The sequence below is a fragment of the Callorhinus ursinus genome, unplaced genomic scaffold, assembly GCF_003265705.2.
Source record: "Callorhinus ursinus isolate GAN/ISIS: 27379988/994484 unplaced genomic scaffold, GSC_fseal_2.0 scaffold14, whole genome shotgun sequence".
In the NCBI taxonomy this organism is placed as follows: Eukaryota; Metazoa; Chordata; class Mammalia; order Carnivora; family Otariidae; genus Callorhinus; species Callorhinus ursinus.
Genome location: NW_027397076.1, coordinates 17650942 through 17672075, shown reverse-complemented (window position 1 = coordinate 17672075; position 21134 = coordinate 17650942). Strand labels below are relative to the sequence as shown.

The following is a 21134-nucleotide window of genomic DNA, read 5'->3' as shown; positions in this document are numbered from 1 at the left end:
TTGATCCCATGTCTTCCCCACCCTGCAAAGGCACAGGACAATGTAGACATGAGGTGGGATAAATGAACAGTGCAGTCTCTGCCTCAGAATCCAGGCAGCCCAAGGTTCTGTGCCCCATAAGTGACTGCTGCATTACTACATTGGATCCGTGGTCAGGGAGTAGGGATGTTTATCCCAGTGCTGACTACTAGGTTTTTGCATGAGCCAAAGCTTACCCCCTTTTGCTGACAATAGCTTTAATGCCTTGTTTCAGAGCCTGAGTCCTCTCTCTCCCCACTCTAAGGAGGGTCACTCAGATTTAGGTTTCTGACTTGGTCACTGCTTTACATTTTGATTTCTGTAAGTTGCCAGCTTCTACAATGTCCTAGTTGTAGTTGGGGATCCAAATAGCTTTTGAAGATTCCCATAACATATAGAAGCCCTTCATTGAAATTCCAATTCAAGCAAAATCCTGTTAGCCACAGTCATCATTTTCCTCCATCTAATATTTATCTGAGTTACCTACAATTCTGAATATTGTACTCCTGGCTTTTCCAACCCATGGCTCTTTTTGGAGCCCCTCCTATGCAGACTTTTGCTGCTTTGGTCCTCTAATGGAATCTCTACTTATAGAGGGGCCTGATGTGAAAGCCAACCTGAAATTTCCTTAGCCTGGTATAAATAAATCATCACATTTGCCAAGTTGTCCTGAGGTATAATAATGTCATTGGTTTTAGCATGGAAGCAATTAGCAATGCTTCCTGTTTTAAGATCAATGAGAATATGATCTGACAAGTATAATAAGTATTCAGACCCTAAATTTTGAAATTATCAACCAGTGAGAAAAATGTTGTTAGAACTTCCAATTTTATCACAAGGAAGTTCTGCATCACACTATTTTTGAATCCTATATGGAAAGGAAAGTAAAATTTACCCATGCTCTTCTTTAAAATGATGTAAAAAAGAACTAAAAGTTTCTTCCTTCACTTTTTCCAATCTATTGCCTGGAGAAAATAATTATTATTCACCGAACACCTACCATGTGCCAGGAACTATTGTAGGTGCCCAGAATCCATAAGCAAAAAATAAATTTATCTTCCTTCATGAAACTTATATTTTGACTGGAAAAGCATACATAAAAAATTAAGTGAAAAAAATATAATGATAAGTGGTACAGAGAAAAGTGACATTAGGATGGGGATAGGAAGTGTTAGGGGAGTCCATACTAAAATTTTAGGTTGGGGGGCTGGGAAAACTTTATAGAGGAATTGATAAGTCAAATCATGCAGATCTCTGGAAAAGAACATTCCAGGCAGAAGGAATAACCAGAGCAAAGGCTCTGAACTGAGAGTATGACTAGAAGGTTTGAAGACAGTAAGAAGATTTGTGTGAAACTGGAAGGAAAGATAAAAAGGAAATGATGTTATTACCGGGTGGGTATGGGGAGGGGGCAAGGATATATGTCATAGTAAGTACTTTGATTTTTGTTCTAAGATGAAAAAAAATAAAGGAGTATTTTTAAAAAAGAGTGAAACAATCTCAGTCCGGCTTGAAAGGGTCATGCTGGCTGTGTTGAAAACACACCGAAGGGGTAAAGCACGACTCAAGAAGACAACAAAGTCTTGCCATGATTCAGAAATAGGTTTGCACTAGTGTAGCCCTGGAAATTCCAGGACAGTAGTCCCCTCCCTCTGTATCTATGGGGGGATGCGTTCCAAGACCCCCCAGGATGCCTGAAACCCCAGACAGTACTGAACCATATATAGACTAGTTCTTTCTTCCTCTACATAAAACACCTATGATGAAGTTTAATTTACAAATTGGGCCTAGTAAGAGATTAACAACAATAACTGGTAATAAAATAGAATAATTATGACAATATAATAAAAATTATATGAATGTGATCTTTCTCTCTCTCTAAATATCTTATTGTACTATTCTCAGCCTTCTTGTGATGATGTGAGATAATAAAATGCCTCCATGACGAGATGAAGTGGGGTAAATGATGCAGGCATTGTGACATAACATTAGACCACTATTGACCTTCTGATGAGTCATCAGTTGGACCATCTGCTTCCAAACTGTGGTTGACTGCTGGTCAGGGCAACTGTGGGAGAGGAAGATCACAGGTGATGACAAGGGATTACTGTGACTGGATTTTCAGTATGATTTGAAGGTAAGGCCAACAGGATTTGCTAATGGTGTAGATGTGGGACAAATGGTTTAGATGGAACAAAGAATAGATTCAAGGATGCCCCCAAATTGTTAACCTTAAGGAACTGGAAAGACAGAGTTGTCATAGAGTGAGATAGGGGATTGTTAGAACAAGTTTAGGATGATGTAAGAACCAGAAGTTCAATCTTATTTTTATTTATTTATTTTTAAAGATTTTATTTATTTGACAGAGAGAGAGAGAGCACAAGCAGGGGGAGTGGCAGGCAGAGGGAGAGGGAGAAGTAGACTCCCCGAGGAGCAGGGAGCCCGATCCGATGCGGGGATACATCCCAGGACTCTGGGATCATGACCCGAGCCAAAGGCAGTGGCTTAACCAACTGAGCCAGCCAGGCGCCCCAGAAAAGTTCAATTTTAGACATGTCAACTTAGAGATAATTATTTAAGTGGAGATGTGAGGAAGCAGTTGGATATGAATTTGGAGGCAGGGAAGAGATCCAAAATACAGATATAAGTCTAAGGGTCATCAGCATATAGGTATATTTAAAGATAAAGAATGGATGAAATCACCAAGGAAGTGAATGTAGATGAAATGAGAATAGATTCAAGAACAAATCTTTGGCTGAACTTGAAGTTTAGAGGACTGGAAGAAGTAGAGAAACAAGCAAATAAAAAAAAAAGAGAGAGAGAAACCAGGTAAGAGGGAAATTAGGTGAATATGTTGGCTTTTAAGGTAAGGGTAAAAAGTGATTCACGGTATTTGTCCTATGATTATATAGATCCTATATGCATAATCAAATGTCTATGTATACAAATTAATGCATATGCATGTTTGTTTATGTGGGGAGCAGTTTTTATTTTATAAAATGGGATCATGCTATACCTAGTCATCTAAAATCTACTTTTAAAATTTATCACAAAGAAATTTTTGTATCATCTTCACTCTTAAGAGTAAAGATGTTTTATTTTCAAGTTTTTGATTGTCCAGGATTATTAAAACAATGTATTATGATAAACTTAAAAAAATACAACACAGTGAAAATATTGGCTTTAATTTTTAAACACTTGCTCTTTTCTATTTACTTAATAAAAATCCTCCTTGTAAAAAGAAAAAAAAACCAAAGTAAGGAATAAGGGAGTAGGAACCAGATAGAATAAATGTCAAATTGTCCTTATACCTTACTATTGCTATTAATACATTTCAATGCATGCTGATTCTCTTTTATTCGAATGAGAAAGTAAGCTTTGAATAGAGCAGAAATTTTTATGAAAAAAAAATCATGAAACAAATGACAGTTTCTTCTCATTCTTAGCAGAGATAAAAGTGCTTTTTTTTTTTTTTTGGTTTGTTTTTCTCTAAGATTCTAACATCTATTGCTTTCACAAAGACAAACTCTATGGCAAATCACCTATGTGGGAGCTCCATGATTTTCATTAGATGGAAGAGATGAAAAATAAATAAATTAACAGTAGTTATAATGTGTTACTATTCACACATTTAAGGCAGCAAAAATATGGTCCATTATTTCACTGCATCTGGAAAACAGTGAAGAGTTGAAGGCATCCTTTTAGAATATGGAGAGAGTATCTCTCAAAGGCTCTCCTTAGTTTCCCCTAGTTTTCCCCCAAAAGATATCACTTTTTAAACAGTGAATTGGGTATGTCACAAGACATTTCATCTACTAAAACAAAAATGAAAATCAAGTACATGATTATTAAACATTAACTACATACAAACTGTGGTAGGCAGTTTGTAATTTGTATAATGTTTCAGATTGTTCACTGGTGTTCAGAGTGGAGTGTATGGAAATATTTCTTTAGAAGCAATTCTTTCAAATTGAATAATAGAAATCTTTATGGTGCATACTTTAAGGACTTTATTAATAAGAAGTAAGTACACTGCCAAACACAATTTTTTAACCAATAGTTCTTATGATCCAAGGGCTAAAACAAATTAGACATGTCACTTGAAATTTTCTGAGCATACAAGTGATGTTCAGGCTGCCTGTATGGAAAACTCTCACTGAATAAAAAAATAACAGAGGTGGACAGAATTAAGTCTTTTTTTTCTTCCTCCACTGCCTATTAAATGCTATTCTCCTTCTTCTTTTATCCTTTTTATTTTTTAAAAAAAAATCAGCTGTATTGAAGTAGATTCCATGTGCAAAAGTGCTTGCTGAACAGATGTGTAGTAAACAAGTAAGAAAGGATTGCATGTTTGAAAAGATTTCTAAACTGGTATTCTAAATCAGGCATGTAATCTCAGCTCTGCTGCTGACTAATTAGTCTTGTCTTTTAGGTCCTTAGGCCCTCTGTTCTCTTTGTAAAATGAAAGCAAGCCATGACGAAGCACTTGTTCATGAGAACAAGCGATGGGATGCTGAGCAGAAACTTCTAGATTAGAGACCAGTACATTTGGAATATCTCTTTAGGTGATGTATTTGCTTCAATAGCCTGGAAATTCAGAGAGGAAATTATTAGGGTATGTGAGGTTTGTTTCTATTTTTAGGAATTACAATGGCCCTTCATAGACTTGTCCTTTCTCCCCCTTTTCTTTTCCTACAGAGATGGTTTCTCTTTTAATTTGTTCTATTTTAGCTGAGAATTTTTGTTTATTTTCTTTATTTTACTTTCACATTATTTAGGTTAAAACTACTCTTAGTTCCATTTTCTTCCCTTGCTTTTATATTTTCATCTGTTCTGTTTACAATTCCTCAGAACTGACTTTCTGCAGCATCAATTGTGCTCTTTAACAACAGGTGCATACTTTACATTCTTCCTCTTTAACAACAGGTGCATACTTTACATTCTTCTTTTTTTGAAAATAATTCTGGAATTTTTGAAATTGAGTTTTGTGCATGTGTCTGTCTCCTACCTCACAATAAATATTGGTTGAGTGACCAACTTTCAGCCTTGTCTCTGCTATTGTTCATGTTTCTTTTCCATATCTTGCCAAGAACATGCACCTGATGTTCTAAATCGATGTTCTGAATGTCTTCTTTCTTTCAGAAAATAATTTTCAAACTTCAGTTCTTACTCTCATTCTTCATGACAGTTCTTGCCTTTTCTAAGACCTCATTTCATTTGTTTGCTTGTTTGCTTTGTCTGTTGAATATTCAGCTACCCTTAAATGGGGTATGATGAGTCTGTCTAGAATTTGGTAGAACAGAGATTTTCTTTCCTCCCTCCCCCCCTCCTCCTTCTTAAAAACAATATTGAAATACAATTAGTATAAAATGTCCTATTAGTTTCAGGTATACAGCATATTGACTGGACAATTCTACTCAATGCTCACCACAATACGTATAGTTACCATCTGTCACCATGCAACATTATTACAATATTATAGACTATATTCCCTATGCTATACTTCTCGTCTACATGACTTATTTATTATATAACTGGAAGTTTGTACCTTGTACTACCCTTTATCTATTTCACCCACCCTCCCACCCACCTCCCCTCTGGCAACCACCAGCTTGTTCTCCATATTTAGGAGTCTGTTTTTGTTTATTCATTTTTTAAGTTTCCACATATAAGTGAAATCATAGGGTATTTTTCTTTCTCTCCCTGACTTATTTCACTTAGCATAGTACTTTCTAGGTCTATCCATGTTGTCACAAATGGTAAGATCTCATCCTTTTTATAGATGAGTAATATTCCATTATGTATATGCATAATATACATATCTTCTTTATCCATTCATCTATCAATGGACACTTCAGTTGTTTCCATTTCTTGGCTATTATAAATAATGCTTCAGTAAACAGAGGGGTGCATCTATCTTTTTGGGATTAGTGTTTTCATTTTCAATACCCAGTAGTAGAATTACTGGGTCATATGGCTTTTCTATTTTTAATTTTTTGAGATACCTTGATGGATCTGAGACTTGCATCCCCTTCACTGTGTATTTGTTTTGCTCTAAGTTACTATACACATCCTCAGACCTAGACCAAGAAGCCAGGTTGATGCACAAGGATCCTAATTCACTTTGTGGTATCCAGTAGAGATTTATTGAAGTAGGGCTGCTGGACTGAGGTTCAACCTCATGCAGGTTCTCTCACCTGGAAATTCTGTGTCCTTTACTATCGAATTGTTTTGTTCTAGTCTCAGCATGTCAATAACGAGTTTTGTGGCTGGACTGGCCCTTGTGTTTCTTATGATGGTTGCAAGATGCCTTTAACAATTACTGCCAGGAAACTTTTAAAAGAGACATGGTTTATTACTTACAAGTCCTGGAAATTACACAGCACACCTGGGGCCACATACTGAAGTCTCAAATAGAAAGAAAGAGTGCATAGGCCTGTGGTTCTGCTTTTATTGGGGTCAAGGGTGGGGACCTAGGGTTTTGCAAGATCAATCTTTATTGGTGAATTTTAAACATAAGAGAGGGAATTTAAAGCACAGAAGAGAGAGAAAAAAAAAAGGAAAGGCCAATGGTCAGTTATCAAAATCAACCAAGATCTCTAAAACAAAGGAGCCTGGGAGGCAGGTGCAGGTGGTTCTTTATCCATATAGTTGTGTGACTGGCAATGCATTTATTTAAGTGGATGCCTCAAAAATAAAGCTTAAGTCAGGCACTTGGATTACAAAAAAGAAAAACCAACTGTCAGGGCTTATACTACAAGAATAAAGATAGGAAACATTCTATCCCAAAGCACACAGCACTTCTTGGTGCTCTTCCTATTTTTCCTGACAACAATGTTTTTTTTCTTCAACAATTTAGCAACACACGTTTCAATGTGTTTCTATACATCATATCCCACTTCCTGCCATGTCACCTACTGGGTGTTGTATCATTGAAGGGATGGAAGCAGAAAAAAGCTAATGGGAGTGGAAGGGAGCGATAGAATCTATCTCCAAAAATAGTCCCTGGGCATTTGGAAATAGGAGTGACAATTTTGTATGTCATAGAGTTAGAGAGGAGGGCAACAAGGTAGTGCTGAGGCTAGGATGCTTTTCAATCTTCCTCTTTCTTCCTTCCTTCCTTCCTTCCTTCCTTCCTTCCTTCCTTCCTTCCTTCCTTCTTCTTTTTTTTTATTTCAGGGAGGGGGTGGGAGGTAAGGAGAAAATGGTTCCCTGCAGTGTTCTAATTCAGAGGATGGAGGCGTGATGAGTATTCCAAGGTTGTATTTTTCAACACATGACCATGGACAATGCATTAAGTAGGAATTGACCTCTGGGCTTTACCAAATAGTTTTTCCTTACATTTAGCTTACTCTGTTTTTTTCTGTTTTGGGCATTTTAGTCTTTTTGTATGTTTTCATGGATATTTACTGTGAAGTTGAGAGAAGTTACATCATGCACTACGGATTGTTTACATGTGAACTAAAGGGCTTTTGAAGCTCATCTGAAATCAAAGCCACTATTCCAGATTGCTGGTTATATATGTCCATATTTCCTCTAAGACTTCTGTGACAGTTATTAGATTGGGCTATAAAATTCTGAGAGTATATTGAAAAACACATAAAGAAGCACTTTCATGTAGAAATGCAAGGTCATAGCAATAAAGAGTCCAGGGTCCCAACTTTTATATTAGTCTACTTCTGAGTTCTTAAACAAAAATATACCATTACAGGTCTGTAAAATTTAAGAGGCAATGAGAATCAGAGAAAATCCTTATTTAAATTTGCAGGGAATGATTTCCAAATTTGCACATATTCACAATATTTTTTGAATCCAATTATAAATAAAGGTCTATATTTATGTTTATTATAAATAAATACATAAATACACTAGACAAAAGAAATCACTTTGGGCTTGAAATCGAGGATTTTCCAGCTCCATTACCAACTGCATTGTGATATTGATCATTAATCACAAAATGATAGAACTTTAAAAGCCTCTTAAAAATCAGTTAGAAAAGGGCGCCTGGGTGGCTCAGTTGGTTAAGTGACTGCCTTCGGCTCAGATCATGATCCTGGAGTCCCGGGATCGAGTCCCACATCAGGCTCCCTGCTCAGCAGGGAGTCTGCTTCTCCCTCTCCCACTCCCCCCTCTTGTGCTCTCTCTCTCTCTCAAATAAATAAATAAAATCTTTAAAAAACATCAGTTAGAATGATGGTTCAATGTACTACTATAAGCCACATCTTCTTTTTGATAAATTTACAAATGTGATGCCCCCTCAAAGAATATAACTTTTCCATAGGATATTTGTGGTTTTTTTTATTGAAAATCACTATGCAGCTGAATATGTTTTCCTATTCAAACTGGTATAGAAGCTGTCAAGCTTTAGTGTCCATAATTTATCTTTGTAGTTTTAAAAACATAATAATACATATGCAATATAAAAGTACAGTCTCAAAATTTTGACCTTCCATCTCCTCAGTTGAAAACAAATTATTGAGGTTAACTTCTTGATTTTAGACATAATAAAAGTCCTGGAGAAGTACACTATCTTGTCAAGTGTTGTTCTACTTGTATATGGAAGAACCGAAGGCCCTGAATCAGGCTTTCCACAGTATTACACAGTCCAGCAAGACAGAATCCACTGATATTACCCCCCAAGTTGATATAATTTGCTCAGGATTCTACTCTTTTCTGGTTTTCCTTTGTGTACTGTGTCAGTTAGGACTGTTTTGAGCTGCTCTGTTACCTGTATCTTCTAACTTTTATCCTTATGAGCACAAAATGGTTGTTCCAACTCTAACCATGGTGCTTAACCACAGGCATACAGGAGGAAGGGGCAGTAAGCAGGAAGAGGCGGTGCTTTCTTAGAATTAATCACCTTATGCCTTATTAATCCAGGAATATATCATATAACCACCCCTATTTCAAAGGGGTCAAGAAGTAATTTTATTTTTTTTTAAGCAAGACATTGACATCTCAAGCAAAATTCAATCCATTACCAAATATCTACTATTCAGTAAATATTGAGCAATTGGAAGTATCTGTCCCATATACATTTGTGTTGCTGTTGATATGAATGGATATTTGTAACAATTATCAAGAGCTGCTAAATTAATTAGATATATTATTTATGTCAGCTTCAAATAATAAAACAGCTTTCCTAAATTTTTATTGGCCCTCTTTGTAATTCTTCTAGTACTTATGATCTTTTCTTTTTAAATTCAAGTCTCTATTGATGATCAATATTTTTCTCTTCTCAGATTTCAGTGATAGATAAATAATACTCTATAATGATGGAGATTTTCAGTCTCATAAATAAGTCATGCTCTTCTAGGCCAGCTGAGTGACACATCTGAATCAACCAACTCATGCTAATGTTTATTCATTAAAATCTTATGAACATCAGAGTGAACTTTAATGATATTGTAAGCTATTAATGTACTTTTCAAATGAAGACATTCCCAACAAGAATATTACAATGACATTATGGTGTTTCACAGTTTTTGAAAAGAACTTGTCTTTTAGGTTATCTTCCTATAATAATTTTTTTCTCAAATGATTGAAAGAAGTTGAGTTTCAACAAGATAGTGACATCTTCTCTGGAAAGCATGTAGACCATAACAATTCTTTGTTTTGCAGGTAAGTGTATATTTATGTCTTAATGAACCAGATTTGAGGTTATGATTAAGATTTTATTGTGGAATTTGAAGTGTCTAGTGAGAATTTGTGGCTGAATACATGGAAAAGTGAGGTGAAATTATCCCCATAGTCAATGGTCCCTCTCAAAAAAATTTTTTTTAATACATTAACAAGCACAGAAAACAATGGTTAACAAACTTCCAAGAACAGCTTTCTAGAATACTATTTAGAATCTTTTTTTCATAAAGAGTTCTGTTTATTTTGTCCTTATAATATCATGTACCTTATCAGCTCCCAAAAACTTAGCAGGTGAGTTCCTTAAAAAGAAAGCATAAGTAAAAATAATTACACTTAAAATTTCTTTTCCATGAGAAGCATAATTTTTAAAGATTTATTTATTTGAGAGAGAGAGTGCACATGTGTGAGGGGGGGGGATGGGGTGGGGTGGAAAAGGGGCAGAGGGAAATAAGCATGGAACCTAAAGTAGTCTCCATCTCATGAGCATGGGATCATGACCTGAGCAGAAATCAAGAGTTGGACACTTAACTGACTGAGTCACCCAGGCACCCCAAGAAATAGTATTTTTAAAAGATATTGCTCTTCCTGGTCAAGGTCTGTTGCACAAAATTATGAGACTGGTTATGAAAATCATGTACTATAAGCTTTATGGATCTGTACAGTGTTTTGTAAGAAGCTTTCTAAAATCTGGGAAATATAATCAGTAATTTTTTCTCAATATTTAATTTTTTTCATGAAATTGATGCCCAAAATAGTATGGAGGAAGAACGATAATTTACTAGGATAAATCTGGTGGGCTGATGTTTGAGTGGACAGACCCTGAGATCCTTTAGCAATAATCACAGTGGTTGTACTAGGAAAGAAAAAACTGTAGTGGTTTTTACTAACACTAGTAGATTTATACCAACATTGATAGGTTTCATATGATCAATAAAATTTTGACTAAAAACAATTAAGTGAAAAAAATAAAATTGGATTCCTAGAATAGTACTATTTCCTAGGATGGGTGGGTGAAATACTTAAGAACACAGACTCAACACTTCAGTTACACAGATTCAGCTCCAGTTCCTTTATCTTACCATCCATCATCTTTGTAGGGTGCACTTTGTGCAATACCAACAGGTAAAATTCACATTCTATTGAATATTTATTCTTAAGAACGCGAATGGCACTTCCAGGCATTATAAATGATTGGTGCTTACCTGCTCTGCCTCAATATTCTCAAGTGTGAAATGGGTATAATCGTAATAATTACCTTGTGAGGTTGCTGTGAGGATTAAAAGAGGTAATGCATGTGAAGAGTTGTTTAAAGTGCCTGGAATACAATATGTGTTTACTTACAAAGTGCCATTAGTACATGCTGCCCCCATTAGTAAAAGAAATATAGATCATCAAGTTCAACTCATCCCAATTTATGGTCGTACCATCTCCAGCCTTTTCTTCTTTATTTATTCCAAGGTTTCCTAGGAAAGACCTCTCTCTGAATTTCCAGCTGAGATTGGGCATGAATTGAGATTCGCACATCCATTAAATGTCATTTTATGTGTTATTGCAAACTACCCTCTATTTTATGCAACTTCCATGTTAACTATATGACAGCAAAAGTCTAGGTTATGGCAACATTCTTTGGTATATATGAAATACTTCGGAATAGCTAATCCCTAACCTAAATCCTTGACATGTATAGGTGTGTGTGCGTGTGCACACACACACACACACACATGTGCTTGGAAGCACTTTTAAGAAAACACAAATTAAATTGACAGAAAATGATAGTAGAGGCCTCATATGCAGTGAAAAGGGACTATGCTAACAATATAATAATTGCACTCCACCTAAAATTACATTAAAGAGGTAAAGAGTTTTCCTGCTAAAATTTTGACCTATTGCTAAGATTTTGGGTAGCCTACTAATCCTGTCAAAAGTAATTCAATCTCTACTCCACAGCTAGGCAACTAGTTCTTTTAGATTATCCCTGATAGTCTTTGAGTGAAGTGTTAGCATATCATATGAAGAGATTTGGTGAACAACATAGAAAAACCTAAAATGGGCACTTATAGTCATTGAATTTTGATTAAATTTTGATATTATTGTATTATATATTATTATATTTCTTAAATATATCTATTAAATAATTCCAGATCATTAAGAGCTGAGTTTTCTATGTATGTGTATATATATATATATATATATATATATATATGTATCTCATATGTGTGTGTGTGCCTGTATATATACATATATATGTATATATGTATCATGATTGTGGAAAAAAGACTTAGCTGAAAAAATGTTTTCTTCATGTGCTTTATTGTGCTCAGAAGAATCAGGATTTTATCAATTGCATTCACACAGTTTCAGAAAAGAGAGGAATTTAGCCATTGGGATATTTGAGTATCAATTTTTCATTGCATGCAATAATGAGGTAATACAATAATGCAATTGTACAATGCCTTAACCCAATATAATTTTTCATTATATTATCAATATCATTTTTCCTATTCAGACTCAACTATAAAAAGTTGAATTCCATTGCTCTGACAAAATATTTTCATATATTAAATTAATAGTAACTAGAATTAATCGAGATCACATAATTTTCTGATCATTTTTAATAATGACCCTTTTATAACTCCCTACAGAAAAAAAAGTCAATATTTTCATCCATGTTGCAGAGAGCCTAGAAATATTATAAATGCATTGATGATATTAAATTCTTTAAATGTTGTTCCAAAATAACAAAATCACTTTAGCACACTATCTTGAAGTTGTGCATCATTACTTAGAACAGAAGGGAAATAAAGAAACTAAATCTTAAATTGGTAGTAAAAAAGTTAATGAACCTCTTTTCCTTTCTAAATTATACTGCCAGCATGAATTAAAACTAGTTTAATAGTCTGTGCAGAATATGTAGATACAAAGTCATAAAATCTATTATTGAAAATCCTACAGCTCGCTAAAATTAGTCATTGAATAAGGAAACCAGGGTTTACAAATCTGGCTGTGATCACAACAGTAAAAAAAAAAAAATGAACATATAATGAAATTGTTCTTCTGACTCCAAAATATTAAACCATGTTTGGAGGAACACTTATGTAATGCTAGATCATCCAACCAATCCAAGAAATCTTACAACAATGGATATAAGAGCATATCATATCTTTTCAGAAGAGTTGTTGAAATATCAACAATTTTAGGTATGAAAAATTATATACTGTTTCAAGCATTTTTTTAAATCAAAAACTTTTTCAATAAGTCTAAGAATTTTGGGCCCAACATTTTTTTAAAGATTTATTTATCTTAGAGAAGAGAGCAAGAGAGAGAGCACAGGGGGAAGGGGCAAAGGGAGAGGGAGAGAGAGAATCTCAAGCAGGCTCCCTGCTGAGTGCAGAGCCTGGGCTCCATCCCATGACCCTGAGATCATGACCTGAGCAGAAAACCAAGAGTCCATCGAGAAACAGACTGAGCTATCCAGGCGTCCCTGGGCCCAATATTTTTTCAAAGATTCCAAAAAGATAAACCGTAAGTTAAATTTGTTTTTAAATAGTACTTGCTGTCAATATTATAAAATATTAAAATCAACACTGAACAAATAGATTTTTGCAATTAATTATTCAGTTTTCAACAATTATTTTATTTTGAAATGACTTAATCTAGGAAAAGCAAATAATAAATACCTAAAGTAGAAAATCAGAAGGAATATGTTGTGCAATAAATAACTACATATGGAATGAGAGCGATTCATTTTTTTAAATTTGCATGAAACAGTATTTTTTTATGTAAGCATAGTGAACATACAGTTCATATTAGTTTCAGGTGAAACCATAATGATTTAACAGTTCTAAACAGTATTTAGTGCTCACCACAAGTGCAGTCACCATCTGTCTCCAAAGTTATTACCATGTTATTGACTATATTTCCTATTCTGTACTTTTCATCTCTGTGATTTATTTTGTAACTAGAAGTTTGTACCTCTTAATCCCCTTCCCCTATTTCACCCATCCCCCCATTCACCTTCCCTCTGGCAACCACCAGTTTGTTCTCTTTATTTAAGAGTCTGCTTTTTCATTTATCTCTCTTTTTCCTTGTTTGATAGTTTTGTTCCTTAAATTCCACATGAGTGAAATCATGTGATATTTGTCTTTCTGACTTATTTCATTTAGCATAATGCCCTCTGAGTCCATCCATATTGTTGCAAATGGCAAGATCTCATTCTTTTTTATGGCTGGGTATATTCCATTTTTTATATATACCATATCTTCTTTATCTATCCATTGATGGTCACTTGGGTTGCTTTCATATCTTGACCATTGTAAATAATGTTGCAATAAACATAGGGGTGCTTATATCTTTTCAAATTACTGCTCTCATTTTCTTTGGGTAAATATTCAGTAGTGGAATTACTGGGTCATATGGTATTTTATTTTTAATTTTTTTTGGAATTTCCATATTTTTTTCCACAGTGCCTGCACCAATTTGCATGCCCATCAACAGCGCAAGAGCATTCCTTTTTCTCCACTACTTTGCTAACACCTGTTACTTCTTGTCTTTCTATTCTAGCCATTCTGACAGGTAGAAGGTGATATCTCATTGTGGTTTTGATTTGCACTTCCCTGATGTTTAGTGATGTTGAACATCTTTTCATTTGTTGGCCATTTGTATATCATCTTCAGGAAATTGTCTGTTCAGGTCCTCTGCCAGTTTTTAAACCAGATTATTTGGGGGTTCTTGGTGTTGAGTTGTGTAAGTTCTTTATATATTTTTGATATTAACCCCTTATTGGATATATCACTTACAAATATCTTCTCCCATTTAGTAGCTTGCATTGTCATTTTGTTGATGGTTTCCTTTGCAGTGCAAAAGCTTTTCATTTTAGTGTAGTCTTAATAGTTTATTTTTGCTTTTGTTTCCCTTGCCTGAGGAGACATATCTAGAAAAATGTTTCTATGGCTGATATAAAAGAAATTACTGCCTATGTTTCCTTCTAGGAGAATGTATTTCTTCTAAATACAATTCAGTTCTATCAATACTGGGAGTTTGGTCCTGGGGTTAAATTAATTACTTATGTGTTATGACTCCAAGACTAGTATTTTCACCTAAAAATTATATTATCTATAAAGGCAAACTGATTAAAATGAATACATAATCATAAATACTGTTCTAAATTATTATTTTTATTTTTTTCTATTACATAATTCAATATGTTACTGAAAACAAAGCATGAGCTACAACTGATCAAAAAGTTAATCTTTCAAGGCTGGAAATCAGACGTGATTCTCAAATGCTAAGGAGTAAGGAAAGAAGAAAATAAGACAATTAATGATTGTATATTCCAGGTTCTTTCTCAGATATTACAAAGCCCCTACAGACTAACTGGGCATCTAAACATAATAACATCACCACTAAAATCTTTATTAAAACTGAATGGCATTCTCTTCTTCTGAAAAATGGAATACCACCAAAGTTCAATTCTATCTGCTGTACTGAACAGAGAAACCATTTACAAGATATAATGAAGCCAGAATCTCTTTAAAAATACATGAAGGGAAAATGTGTTTTCTTTATGAGCTTCACAAATTTGATGCACGTTCTAATTTCTTTCTGTTGTAGCTTCTAGGGTTCCATTGATCCTGTGGCGTGGGAGGACAGTTACAGTATGAATCTGTTACCAAAAGCTATATGACAGCATTAATTAAGTTGTGCTTTGGGAAAATGAAAGCAAGCAAAATGCGTATTTGCTTTTCTGCCAATAAATGCTTAAGTATAGCAATGTGCATAAATTCCTGGTACATTAATCAACTTGATTTTTTTTTCTTCTTTTGTTGGGTCTTTTGTTCTTTATTTATTCCCTTCCTTCCTTCCTTCTTTCTTTCTTTTGCTTTAGTGATAGCTTCTATACTTGTAATACAAGGGCAGTTAGCAGGGAACAGATATTAGGCATGGATGCACTATAACCCCTTATTTATAGAGAAGTTTAAGAAAAACACATGAAATAAAATTGAGTTTCAAGAACCATTGGGGCCCATAAGCAACCTTCTTAAATAATTTGTATTTTTTATACATGTGTTGGTGTCTAGTTTGTGTTTTGCTGGAAGGAGAAAAGCTGCTCTTTATAGTAAAACTCTTACTATATGAAGAATCATCTAGAGTCACCATTTTGAGGAAGGTGATCCCTCTTTTCATGATCATCTGTCTACATATCTTTCTTACATTCTTACTCTTATTCCAAATGAGCTTTCACTTCATTCGCCAAGTTGCCTTTCTTCCAAGAGAACATTTCTTTTAATGATGAAGTTGACAGGTTTTGTTTTGTTTTGTTTTAACTGTATCTGTGTAAAGGGACAAAGCATAAGGTTTAAACTCCTTCTGTTTGCTTACTTAGTCTTCATTTACCTCTCCTATCTTGTGTCTGGCCCTCCCCTACATCAAGACTGCTGTTCTCCTGTGATGTTCCTCTTGACATGCTGTTTTCATTGCCACATTCCATCCCCTGCCCCCTTGAGAATTCTTTTTTTTCTTTAAATTTTTTTATTGTTATGTTCATCACCATACATTACATCATTAGTTTTTGATGTAATGTTCCATGATTCATTGTTTGTGCACAACACCCAGTGCTCCATGCAGAACGTGCCCTCTTTAATACCCATCACCCGGCTAACCCATCCCCCAACCCCCCTCCCCTCTAGAACCCTCAGTTTGTTTTTCAGAGTCCATCGTCTCTCATGGTTCGTCTTCCCCTCCGATTTACTCCCCTTCATTCTTCCCCTCCTATCTTCTTCTTTTTTTTTCTTAACATATATTGAATTATTTGTTTCAGAGGTACAGATCTGTGATTCAACAGTCTTGCACAATTCACAGCGCTCACCATAGCACATACCCTCCCCAATGTCTATCACCCAGCCACCCCATCCCTCCCACCCCCCACCACTCCAGCAACCTTCAGTTTGTTTCCTGAGATTAAGAATTCCTCATATCAGTGAGGTCATATGATGCATGTCTTTCTCTGATTGACTTATTTCGCACAGCATAACACCCTCCAGTTCTATCCACGTCATTGCAAATGGCAAGATCTCATTCCTTTTGATGGCTGCATAATATTCCATTGTGTATATATACCACATCTTCTTTATCCATTCATCCGTCAATGGACATCTTGGCTCTTTCCACAGTTTGGCTATTGTGGACATTGCTGCTATAAACATTGGGGTGCATGTACCCCTTCGGATCCCTACATTTGTATCTTTGTGGTAAATACCCAGTAGTGCAATTGCTGGATTCTTATTCATTTTTAAGGTTTATCACATGTGTCTTCCTTTCCCAGCCCCCTCAGCCTCTCTCAAGTAAACTGACTTTTTTTTTGCATTATATTTTGTTAATGACAACATCATAGAAACTGCCATATTTTCTTTTTCAAATATTCATATATGGTCTCTAATTGGGCTGTGAATTCCATGAGGACAGGGAATGTGTCCTGTTCCTTCATTTTCTTTTAGATGTATTTGTTATGGTTGTTATTATTTTACCAAGGAATACTCGCAACAAATTATTTCTTTATATTTCCCTTCACCCCTTTGCCTTGAACTTCTATCAAAGTGAATGACAGGTATGTTCTGTCCCGTGATTATAACAAAATATATTTACTAACTGCTATTGTGTGTCAGGGCAGGCATTGCTCTTGGTGATATTCATACAGAAGTGAATAAGACAGAACCTCCAATTTAGTGGGGTAGGTCTTCTATGCTTAAAGACACTTGATTATTTAATATTAAAATAAATGGATTTTTAATATCAAGTATATAAAATATTGAAATCCTGCATGACTGCCTAACTAGTGGGAATGGATTTGAAGAGGAAAAGAAATCTACATTTCTTTTGTATCATTTAAATGGAAAACTTTATCAAAACCAAATGCATTATCTTTTTCTTATTTAAGTAATTTGCTAAAAGTAATGTTACATTTTGTTTACTTATTATTTGGGTTATGACTTTCTAGCTTCACCGTCTCTTTTTCCTGGTATTTCTAATTTCCTTTGCTTTCTTCTGTTTCTCAATGGTGTATAGAGTAAGAAGTAATTATTTTCAACAAATCAGTAAGTTGACCTATGGCTTAATAATATGTTTGTTAGGGGCGCTTGGGTGGCTCAGTCAGTTAAGCATCTGCCTTTGGCTCAGGTCAAGGTCCCAGGGTCCTGGGATCGAGCACCACATCGGTCTCCCTGCTCAGCGGGAAGCCTGCTTCTCCCTCTCCCACCCCCCTGCTTGTGTTCCCTCTCTTGCTGTCTCTCTGCCAAATAAGTAAATAAAATCTTTTAAAAAATAATATATTTGTTAAAAGACAATATCAGGCAGACTTCTTAGACTTTAGTAAGTCTATAATCCAGAGATTTTCTTTTAAGTGCACTCAAGGACTTTTCATAATTAATTGCTTACTTGAATTATTTTTGGCCCTGCTAAGGTATACCTTCAAATAATACCTTTTAGAATGTGAAGACTTTTTTAGTCTTCACATTCTAAAACTGTTATTATTTTGTTCACACTTGACTGGTGGTTTAGCTGGGAATGGGATTCAAATTTCAAAGCAGTTTTCAGTGGAGACATTGGAAACATTTCTGCATTTTCTTTAAATGTTTGGGTTTTTCTGGGGAGAAATCTGTTGCCCTTTTCTACCATACCTGCCTAAATTTCAATAAATCCCCCACATGCTCTTATCCCTAGAAAAGAAGGAATCATATATCTCATATATTTTTTCTTATAGTGCCTATAATGGTATTTCTACTAGAACAGGTACTCAGAAAAGACTGTTATTGATAGAAGATGATGATGATAACATGAATAATTTTATATTCATGTTAAAGAAATAACCACAAACCTTTCCCTCACCTCCTCCTCCTTAATTTAACATTTTCATCCATTCAGAAACCTGGTAGTCATCCTACATCTTGCTTATGCATATGATCCATTAAGTTAATTTGTTACCATTTATCAAGCATTTTCTGTGTGCTTGGCACAATTCTAAGAGTTGGGAACAAAATGGCAAAAGAAAAAAAATCCTAACTGCCCTGAGCTTCCTTTTCAGTGTCCTGGCAATAACAGCACTAAAGTATCTTGAATTATATATTTCTTTGCATCTCCATAGTTGCCATGTCCTCCCCATTCAGATGTTGAAGCCCTAATCACCAGTTTGAGGGTATTTAGAGGTGGGGGCCTTTACAATGTACTTAGGTCATGAAGGTGGGGCCATCACGAATGGGATTAGTAGAAGGAGAAAAAACATGCATGATGTCTTTCATTGTTATATGAAGGTAAAGCAAGAAGGCATCCATCTACAATCCAGGAAGAGGACTATCACCAGAACTCCATGCTGCTGACACCTTGATCTTGGACTTCCAGCCTCCAGAACTGTAAGAAATAAATTTCTATTGTTTAAGTCACCCAGTCTATGGTATTTGTTGTACCAGCTTGGACTGATTAAGGCAACAATGATTGTCATCTCTTGCTGGTACTACTAAAGTAGACTTCTTACTCATTCCTTCTAATATCCAGCTCCAGTAATCCTCAGACCTCACTAGAACCTATATATCATTAGCCCCACTCTCCTCATCCTCACTACCCACTTCTATCTCTCCACCTTTATACTTTTCATAGTTCTTATTTTGCTTAATTTCCCTGGTGATCATTGTTATCAACACCTAGCATATGTCCTCACCACTCCTCATGTGTCAAATTCTTGGTTAAATTGCAACCCTTGTTCAAATTCATCTACCCACCAATTTTGCTCATGCTCCCATGCAGCTGAGCATGGCTAGAGACAAACACACAGCTCTAGACTTCACCACACTCATTGTCTTTTCCTACCTTCCACAGAATTCACCAAGTAAGTTCTTTCCTGTTGGACACTTTTGTCTATGCTGTTCCCTTGTCCTGGAGTCTCCTCCTTTGCTTTTCATATGATTCACTGCTCCTCATTCTGTAGCTTTCAGTTCAAATATCACTTCCTACAAAGTCCCTTCCTGACTGGTATTTTAAAATAGAATGTATATAGATATATTCTATTTTATATTGATGTATTTTTATTTCCTCGAACCGTCTAATAACATCCTGTTCTTTTATTTCACAAAAAAATAGGATTAGAAAGAACACAAATTATATTAAATTGATTTTATTATGGTGTTTAAAGCAAATTTTGTTGCAGTAATGTTTGTGCTTCTTTATTGCATTTAATGACATGATCATACTTTGTATCTAGTAATTATGATTTCTCAATAGTGATGGTAATAAATGATAACTTGGGATATCCATAACAACTGTAATATAATACAAGAAGATCTGTGACTTCTGTTGGTGAAAATTTCTCAAGTAGTACTGATATGATTATTAGTTTATTGAAGGAAATGCTAAATATTTCACTTAAAGGTTTTGAAGAGGTCCCTTAGTTAAAAAACCCTGACTTATACAAATCCCTCATTTTGTGAATAAGAACTCTTTTTATATCCTAAGGTTTTGTGCATGAAAATGAAAGCCTGTTCTCCCCACTCTCATTCCAGTGCTGAAAGGCCACACATGGTCTCTGAAGTAAGTAACACAGGATGGATAACATTGAAATACTGGAAGACAACATCACGTATAGCAGTGCTTTGTTAGGTCCTTAAAATCTACAATTGCAATTATTACATAGTAAATGAAGCATGAAGGTACTTGTACCTGACCCTACCACTGTTGTACTCCACTCCCCTCATTTTATTTCTCTCCTTGGGCCACTGATCATTAACTGAAAAAACTTTAATATTTCTAAGATACTAAATATCTTACTTTGTCTTTTTGTTAACTGTTTTACTGTCTACCCTATTAGAGAGAGTGTAAGCTTCATAAGAACAGGGATTTTCGATGTCTTTCATACCACTGTATTCCTGTGGGAACAGTATTGCCTGGCACATAAGGGTGCCAAATAACATTGTTGAATGAATTGACCAAAGTTATAAAATCCATTGCATAGAAAATCTTTATTTGTATTGCATTTTTTTTAGAATTCAAAAATAATATAAAATGGTTTAATGAATAAAAGTCAAGATTTCTTAATTGCTGGCCAACAAGAAGATAATGTAAAAATAACCATCTATCATGAGACCTACTAATATAAAAATACAGTATAGAATTCTTCTTCTTCTTTATTTTAAAGATTTTATTTATTTGTGTGAGAGAGAGAGAGAACAAAAGCAGGGGGAGCAGCATGACGAGGGAGAAGCAGGCTCCCTGCTGAGCAGAGAGCCCAACATGGGACTCGATCCCAGGACCCTGGGATCATGACCTTAGCCCAAGGCAGACACTCAACTGACTGAGCCACCCAGGCGCCCCAGAATTATTATTCTTAATATAAAGGATAATAAACTTTCAGGGGCACCTGGGTGGCTCAGTTGGTTAAGTGGCTACCTTCAGCTCTGGTCCTGATCTCGGGCCCCTGCTCAGAGGGGAATCTGCTT

The 21134-nt window shown here is 35.2% G+C and overlaps 1 long non-coding RNA gene across 2 annotated transcripts in view; it reads left to right on the top strand.

The window, feature by feature from the left end:
• Positions 1-1955: 1955 nt before the first annotated feature.
• The window catches only part of LOC112831893 (uncharacterized), a 90658-nt gene continuing 71479 nt past the window's right edge, over positions 1956-21134 (top strand). For both annotated transcript variants that reach the window (XR_012380656.1, XR_012380657.1), the window contains exons 1-3: positions 1956-2155; positions 18960-19058; positions 20155-20229. This is a non-coding gene — a long non-coding RNA (uncharacterized lncRNA). The remainder of the gene's footprint in view (positions 2156-18959; positions 19059-20154; positions 20230-21134) is intronic.